Below are 9,550 nucleotides of genomic sequence, written 5' to 3' on the forward strand. Positions count from 1 at the left end.
TGCATGTGCCATACTTTTAGTGTTGTTTAGATTTGTTTCTGTACGAATCCACTATCTGAACTTCAGTTTGTGTGGAAGAAAGATCGGTTAATCTGAAATGGGAATTGCTAGATACAGAACTTTGAAAAACGCATGCCTAAATCAGGAAGGGATTTAGAACCTCGCTGGCAGTAATATAGTCCTGAATGCCTGTGTACATTTGTGCCGCTTCAAGTTGGTCCAAACATGTAGGAAATCATAAAGGAAACCTGCTGGGATAACTGCTTCAAAGTGACAAAACCCACAGTGCACCATGGATAGATTGCATCTGTGTTGTTGTATATCTTTATTTGTGTCAATCATTATGTACATTTGGATATCCATTGCATTATGTAAGCTAGTTGAAGAGAGGAGTTTTCGTTCTGCTCTTGGTCTGACGAAAACAATTGTCTTTCAGCTTTTCTGTGTTAGATGTAAATATTCCAAGGCCGGATTGCCTTGTTGCATTTTGTATGAGTTGATTAATCTGTTTTTTCTACATTCCTCTCTCTTTCTCTATCTCTGACAATAGTACAATCTGCAAGCTGTAGAGTTAGTCTACTATCATCTTTACTTTTTACCCTAAAATATAATTTCTGCAGGAGTTGCCTCTGTCACTGAAGCCTTCTGCACTCAATCACTGATACAAAGTAAACAGATATACATATCCCCATGGCTACCTGCAACATCGGGAGGTTATAGTGCCGACAGTAGCTCAGGGAAACAAAACAAAAATGTAGTTTTTGTTATGCAGTACTGCTAACAGCCAAGCTGATGTTTGTTTGTTTTTTAAATAATTTTTTATATTTTTACTTTCAACACAACGTATGATATTTCTGGGATGAATGTATTAGTTTTTGACGTTATTAATATGAACAGAACTTTAATGGGACATTGATTCATCCATGTCGAGGCCAAACTAACCTGAAGTTAACTCAAAATGGATGTTTTAATTGTTTTTGTGTAAAGCAGCTAATAACGCTGACAGTGAAAGGGCTATTGCTGTTTCAGTATTTGTGCAGCTATACAAACAAACTGAACTTTAAAACGAGTTCCACCTACCACTACTCTACTTCTAGATTTTTGTACCACAACCTGGCAAATACATTTATGTAGAATTATTTGAGAAATATTTAGACTATAAGTCTTTATCAATGTCTTCAGTGATGGAGTGTCCTTACATGGGTTCACAATAACAATGGCAAAGCATGTATTTTAAAACTTTAACTACCCAAACACTAACAGTTAGACAGCAGCAACTAGATGTTGGCAGGAGCTGTCCTTAACACAGGAATAAATAACAATAAACACAAAAGGGGAAGCTGGAACACTATTGGCTGGTTTCACAGACCCAGATTAGCACAAATCTTGGTCTACTTTACCTAAATTAACATTGGGTAGTCCAGGACTAGTGCTAATCAGGGTCTGTGAAACCAGCCATAAAGGCTCAGATTAGGGATTAACAATGTTCATTGGCCCCTTTATGGACTGGGGCCCCAAGAAGGAGCATCATTTTGTATTAGCAGTTCTAGTGGTATGAAGGGTTAAATCTTGCACTTTGTGTACGTGGTTTAGTGACTTAAACAGTATATACCACTATAAGGAACTATGTAGGGATACTTGCGTTCAGTGTAGAGTGATATTGCAGGGAAATAATGAAGCATGCATGCATTTCAATCGTATTCATATATGGCGTGTCCAAGATATACCGTGAAATACTCTAAAGAGCAGATCAATATTATGCAGTTGAAAAATAATATGTGTTCTTTGTAATTGTTTTGTTTAGCTTGCCTTGTCATGGTTGTAATCTGTTTGTTAGGGCAGGGGTTATGGATCACAGAAAGAACTGCACCTGATCTTAGTACTTTCATTGGATTTTTAAAGTGATATGTTCAGTTGGTAAAAACAATTACATTATACACTGAGAATACATACAGTAAGTATTCTCCCAACACGCACACAGCGTTTTACAGCAGACGGTGGAGACCACATACATACATGGATCAACTGTTGCTATATTCCATGAACAGACACGAACTAACCCTTTGTTCTGTTTTCAATGCAGTACCCTTTCAAATATAATATACCACATTTATAGTTAGACCTGCTTTATCTTAAAAAGATGGTTATATTGAATAGGAAAGCACTATCTTTGTTATGTAACCACTCCACTGAGCACGATGGTGTACAGATAATGGCAGATGCTTGTAAGTGACATTCATGCATTTCTGTGAAGTGCTACTTTTGTAAATCTATATGTGACCTACTGTTCTGCTATTGTGCTTGGTAGCCTTTTAAAAGTGCCATCTGTTCCTGTCATCTCGCAGTGGTTCGAAGCCATGGTATTAATGTTTTTTGCTTTGTCTTGATATGACTTCAATTCTGATCATAGCGTTCTTTTTTTGTATCCTTTATCTCTTCGTAAAAGTGAAAGATAATGCTTAGCCATCTACTTCATATTCTCATACCGGTAATTGCAGGAGGCTGCTCCTATATTTGGAAAAAATGATATTCGCTGTAAGAAGAATACCAATATATTGTTCATTTCATTGCACTGTTGAGTGAAATCATTTTTTTTCTGCATGAGAACCTGATTAGTGATCAGCAGCATTCCTTATAAAATAAACAGATGGAAAACGGAACTGTGGCCGTGGCTAGATCACAGAAGGTAATGACATTGTTCCACTCTGGAAAACTACACAGAAGGAATGGCATCTGTTGAAATGATGATCTGTTTGTTGAATTCCGAAAGATCATTAAATATTCTCATTCTGGCGCATTGTTCCTAAGCCAACAGTGTAAACAGTGTGCAATTCTATGGGATTAAAACTGGGATGAAATTTCAATTGATGCGAGTGTTACAGGGCGGAGGCTGGCTGCCACCCGGCACACAGCAAAGCAAGCGCCTTCTTAACCACTATGCAAAAGAACTGGGCTCATCGGCATTGTTGCGGTTATAGAGCTTTTAACCTCATTTCATCTCACCGAGAATCATTAAGTCAAGGTATCACACAACGCTGCCCTTTACACGCGAAATAGAGAATTTACATTAAGATTTGTAGTGTGTATATAATAAAAGGTAAGCATTGTACATCCACATTTAATCTTATTGCAGACCTCTATACAATGATTAGAAAGATACTCAGAGTAGCAGACCAGTGAAGTAATCTAATATACTAGTATGTACAGACGTGCTCATATTTGTTGGTACCTCTCCACAAAAAACGAAGAATGCACAATTTTCTCTGAAATAACTTGAAACTGACAAAAGTAATTGGCATCCACCATTGTTTATTCCATATTTAATAGAAATCAGACTTTGCTTTTGATTTTTTATTCAACATAATATTGTAAATAAGAAAACAAATGAAAATGGCATGGACAAAAATGATGGGACCGCTAACCTAATATTTTGTTGCACAACCTTTAGAGGCAATCACTGCAATCAAACGTTTTATGTAGCTCTCAATGAGACTTCTGCACCTGTTAACAGGTAGTTTGGCCCACTCTTCCTGAGCAAACTGCTCCACCTGTCTCAGGTTTGATGGGTGCCTTCTCCAGACTGCAAGTTTCAGCTCTTTCCATAGATGTTCGATAGGATTCAGATCAGGACTCATAGAAGGTCACTTCAGAATAGTCCAATGTTTTGTTCTTATCCATTCTTGGGTGCTTTTAGCTGTGTGTTTTGGGTCATTATCCTGTTGGAGGACCCATGACCTGCGACTGAGACACAGCTTTCTGACACTGGGCAGTATGTTTCACTCCAGAATGCCTTGATAGTCTTGAGATTTCATTGTGCCCTACACAGATTCAAGGCACCCTGTGCCAGGCGCAGCAAAGCAGCCCCAAAACATAACCGAGCCTCCTCCATGTTTCACTATAGATATGGTGTTCTTTTCTTTGAAAGCTTCATTTTTTCGTCTGTGAACATAGAGCTGATGTGACTTGCCAAAAAGCTCCAGTTTTGACTCATCTGTCCAAAGGACATTCTCCCAGAAGGATTGTGGCTTGTCAATATGCATTTTAGCAAATTCCAGTCTGGCTTTTTTATGTTTTTCTGTCAAAAGTGGAGTCCTCCTGGGTCTTCTTCCATGGAGCCCACTTTCGCTCAAAAAGCGACCGATGGTGCGATCAGAAACTGACGTACCTTCACCTTGGAGTTCAGCTTGTATCTCTTTGGCAGTTATCCTTGGTTCTTTTTCTATCATTCGCACTATCCTTCTGTTCACTCTGGGGTCGATTTTCCTCTTGCGGCCGCGCCCAGGGAGGTTGGCTACAGTTCCATGGACCTTAAACTTCTTAATAATATTTGCAACTGTTGTCACAGGAACATCAAGCTGCTTGGAGCCTTTACCTTTACCATGCTTGTCTATTATTTTCTTTCTGAGCTCCTCAGACAACTCTCTCCTTTGCTTTCTCTGGTCCATGTTCAGTGTGGTGCACACAATGATACCAAACAGCACAGTGACTACTTTTCTCCATTTAAATAGGCTGAATGACTGATTACAAGATTGGAGACATGTGTGATACTAATTAAAGAAACTAATTAGTTTGAAATATCACTATAATCCAATTATTTATTATCTTTTCTAAGGGGTACCAACAAATGTGTCCAGGCCATTTTAGAATATCTTTGTAGAATAAGCAATAATTCATCTCTTTTCACAGCTTCTTTGCTTTATTCTATGACATACCAAAGGCATGCAAGTATACATGATAAAATAGCTTTTAATTTCATCACTTTTCAGGAGGAATGAAGCATTATTTTAATGAGCTGTAAGGGTACCAACAAATTTGAGCACGTCTGTATGTCTATGCCCCTATTTATTTGTTTAGAAGAATTATTTAATTAGTTACAACACTGTCCAGCTATGAGCTCAATTCCTGGATATGAGTATACATTTGCTGCTTTAGATAATTTAGTGTCAAATTATTTTATCCTTGTTTTCCTCCTAGTTTTGAATGTCAGCCCCTCACAGCAGCAATTCCCCGCAACAGCTCAGGAGAACTGACATTAATGATTTATTGGTTAGTCAATCTGACCTGATTTTCCAACCTTTTGTCTTTTAAACAAAAACAGAAATGAAACCACCTTTGCTTCATTGTACAACCCAATTAAACATCCCTGTAGAGCAAGCTTATATGTAGGGGCAGCAGGGTGATTTTTGGAAGGCCACATGTGATCCACAGACCTCATACCTAGGTTATTATTTGTGTAATGTTACTTGGTTAAAGGGGGTAATAACCATTTTTGGTTTGCTTTTTCTATGTGCACTTTCATTACACAGCGATGATGTTTCTCCTCACTGTAAAGAATGTGTTGGAGGACTTCATTATAACCAGCCATCATACTAATGAGCCACTAGAGGGAGGTATTTACAATAGACAAAAGAACATGTACATGCAGAAATGCTAACAGTGGTGTATGAGAAGTATACCATTCCACTTTAAACCACCTAAAATCAACAAAGAAGCCTTTTGAAGTTGAATGTTTTTAAGCGAATGCTTCTGTTACCTTTAAAGCATCTCTTTATCGATTCTCTTTGTTTAGAAGTTGATAATGTTACATTTTTTGTTTTCGTCACTGACTGATGTCGACTTATCTGCACATATATTTCAAAAGATTTGTAGTATTGGTTATCGTGACAGGGTCAGGGAGGACCCTGTCGCTTGTTCTGGTGAGGGTGTGTGGAGCGGGGACGCGTTGCTAGGCAACCAATTGAGCAGGTAGGCTCGCCCGGCTGTGAGCTGATCGGGAGGTCCAGATTCGCTGGGGGGGGGGTCCGGGGAGGCTGCGCCACAGCTCGAGGCGTCTGTACCGCCATGCTACACATTACGGCGTTTTATTTACATCGAGGAGGAGAGCATGTGAAGGCACTGCCCAGCCAGGACTGTCGTAAAGACACGGAGTTGCCGGTATGCCGGGACTTCTGGATCAACAGCAGTCGGTTAGTTTAGGGGATGTGATCCCAAACATTGTAGAGAGGGTAACGTAGTGCAGTAGGTTCCTGGAGCGGGACGTCTCTTTTAATGACGCTAACGGTCGCCTGGTGTGGTAACTTTTTTTTTATTTTTAGCTTTGTTTTGTTTTCTTTATTAAATTTGACACTAGGGCTACCATTGCTGGTGCGCAGCATCTGTGTATTTATTGAGTCTGCGCACCTGTGCGGCGTGTTAACACTCAGTGCTCTGTGTGTGACTCATTGTTGTTCAGTGGCGACCCACGCAGGTGACATCCCCCTGTTGCAGTTATATAATTGTGTTAAGCATAGTTCTGACTCACTGTGATTTAATGCAGTTTTTTTTTTCCATAGCAATGTGGAGGAAAAAACAGTTTGGAAGCCGAGAAGGGCCTTAGCAGACTATAAAGCCCTCTTATGAGGGTTCAATGCTCTTAGAAAATGGATGTGTTAAACTTTTTTTTAAAGTTTTTTTTTATTATTATTAGTTTATGCAATACTATTTTTTTTTTTTTTTTTTTTTTTTTTGCTAATGAATACTAACGTTTTTCACAATATTCCATGAGGAATGCAGTTTGCTCAGATTACCATCTGTGGTCTGGTAGACCACCACAGCTGAATAAAACATTTGATAGAACAGTACAATTTTCTTATAGCATGAATATAGTCCAGTTTAATATATATATATATATATATATATATATATATATATATATATATATATATATATATATACAGTTGCATTTAAAAGGTAACTAAAAGTACCTGTTATTTTTTCACCATACAATATAATGTGTTCTCACATTTAGTTACCTGTCTGAAAAAGGAACCATTACAGCTGCAAGTAACTGAAAAATGTAGAGTTACACTGTATATAGATTTAAAAAAAAACACAGACATATAAGATGCTGCAGTGCTTTTTTTCTAGTTCAAGTATGCTGTTTTCCTGAAAATACATCCGTATTGTTCTGTGATTTCTATAAATTATGCAACAATGGCACCAAACATTATTCAGAAAGTACTTTTTAGTATCCATAGCTCTGCAATTTACAGTTTGGGTCAATTGTATTATAAAGTTTCCAGTAAAGAACCTGCCTTTAATTCCTAAATGGAAAGTTTAACCAAAAAAGATAAATAACCACATCTGGTAGCTTGAAGAAACTCATTTATCTTAACTAAAAATGATTCTGACCATTTTAGATAGCATACCTAAGGCGTACTGTGGGATACGTTGTTCTAATTAAGGTAATTAATGTCAAATGAATGCTCTGTAAAGCTATTGTAGAGTAGCATGAAGTGGTTGGCAATGGGGTGGAGCTATGCAGCAAGCATTGGTACAAGGCTAACCCCTGTGGTGTAAAGGAGGCAGAACATGTACACTCAACTTTGTAACCAGTCTGGCCCTTTCCCAGCCTCTCCTGGATTTCATGCCTTGACGCTCCCCCCGTCTACACTTGTAGCACCCACATTGCCAGATCGCTTCACAATGTAGCCAGCTAGAAGGCAGCCAAAATAGAAAAACATATATTACAGGGATGGAAATAAGACTCCTATTGCATAACAGTTTGTCCTATTCCAGGTTTTACTAAGAGCTTGTAGTAAAACCAGGAATTGATCAAACTGCTATGCAACAGGACTCTTATTTCCACACCTGTATTAGAGCAACAACATATTTAAATTGCATTTGTAGATATATGTTCTTTAATGCAAGACAGATGCTGTATATGATTGATGGTGAGCTGACACGTGCTAGGTATTGAAAAGCTTTTGCAGGATTACTATGAGCACACTAGTCTGAAACACAACTCCTTCTTTTTGGGATAACTGTGACATTAGACTTCCTCACATTTCAGATCCATCATATCACAGCCCATTTTAAGCGAGTGAAACAGCAGCCTCTAAGTACAGTCGGCTTTCTCATACTTATGGAGCAGGTTTGCCTAAACACCAAATCTGCTAGATATAGCTTTTTTCACTTTGACCCTTGTCAAGTCCATTTATACAAACACAATAGTGCTGATCCACAGGTGGTGTGCAGCAGGTATCAAGGCTCCACTTGAAGTTTTATGGGCAGCAATAGTGAGTGTGAAGCTCTAGTAGGGTCTCACAAGATGCTCAGGAAGTCAGCTTATAGTGCGGTGGCGGGATACCATTACCATTCTGGAAAACTAAACGATCTACAGAAAAATGACACGAGACTTGTGAGAAAGTTATTGAAAGTTTTTTTTAACTTAGGGGAATTGTTACTACACCTTTAACAAACACTTTCTACTCAAAACATTCTGTACTGTACAGCCCATACAATTTTAAAAAATAGTTCTTACATACAAAGGGTGTTACACTCAAGTTGACAGTATCAGACTGTAAGTACATTGTAAAATATTATCAGTATAAACTACAATTGAACTTTTGGACAGTGTCTGTATTTGGTATCACGATTCCTGTTTATTTTATAGTGTTATAAAGTGACAGGCTTCAAGGAGGAAGGCACCAAACAAAAAGGACAGTTCACAGTTCACAACATCTAGTTCTTGGTGCAGTAGTGTGCACAGAATGGGGAAATGATAGAATAATGGAATTAGCACTATACCGGCACGTTATTTTAGTATAAGCCTGAATGTCACTATGGAGCACTTCAGTTTTAAAATGAAAAGGTGTCAGCCAAACGTATGGTTTTGGACTTGAAGGAACTGTTGAAAGACGCCGTGGCATCAGCGTAACTTTCTGCCTTGTATTTGGATGTCTTTCTGTAGGCATGCCTGTCCTGAGTCCTTTCTGTTTTTGACTCTTCATTATATCTACCTAATCCATCACTCCTATCATTTAATACTGAGCCATCACCCTCACCAGCCTGTTTATCATGAATATTTATAGCCAGCACTGGTCGGCTGAGATAAGGGCCGTCATCTTCACGCCTAACTGATTCCTGCATTAATTCTTTGTCTTGCAGCTTTTTGTCTTGATCTTTGGTTGCCTTATTTAAGAAACCAGGAATGGTAGCTTTATTGTTACTCATTGTGTGCAAGGTAACAGACGACTGGTGTTCATTTATAAATGTTTGGGCTTTTTTGGTCTGGGGTAAATTTCTGTGTCCGACTTCACTGGAAAATGTTTTTAAACTGGATGCTGGTACCAGAGGCTTCAGTGTTTTGGGTATTGGTTTTGTAAAATGAGTGGGCCTTTCCTCCTTCATTGCAGGTTCCAAAATGACAGCTACTTGCGTTACCTTTGGACAAAGAGTCTGAATGTTCTCAATTAAAGAAGGTTTCGGAAAGTACTTTTGAGCCGCCCAAGAGAGTTGTGTTGTGGTCATTACAGACCCCACGCCTGGCTTCTGCTTAAGGATTGGCAGCAAACCTCCATTTTGTAAACCAACAGACAGTATACTATCACATGCTTTGGGAGCTTGTTGTGTCTCTGAATGGGGTCCCTGCGGTGCAACTGTGTGGATATTATTGGCGTTTACATTATCACTCTGAGGTCCTTTCTCCAGCACCTTTGGCCTGGAACCAGCTTCAGGGAGCACGCACTGGGGAGATAAAGCAGGAACGGCATCCAAGATGATTTTACAT

The sequence above is a fragment of the Acipenser ruthenus genome, chromosome 8 (genome assembly GCF_902713425.1).
Source record: "Acipenser ruthenus chromosome 8, fAciRut3.2 maternal haplotype, whole genome shotgun sequence".
Taxonomy (NCBI): Eukaryota; Metazoa; Chordata; class Actinopteri; order Acipenseriformes; family Acipenseridae; genus Acipenser; species Acipenser ruthenus.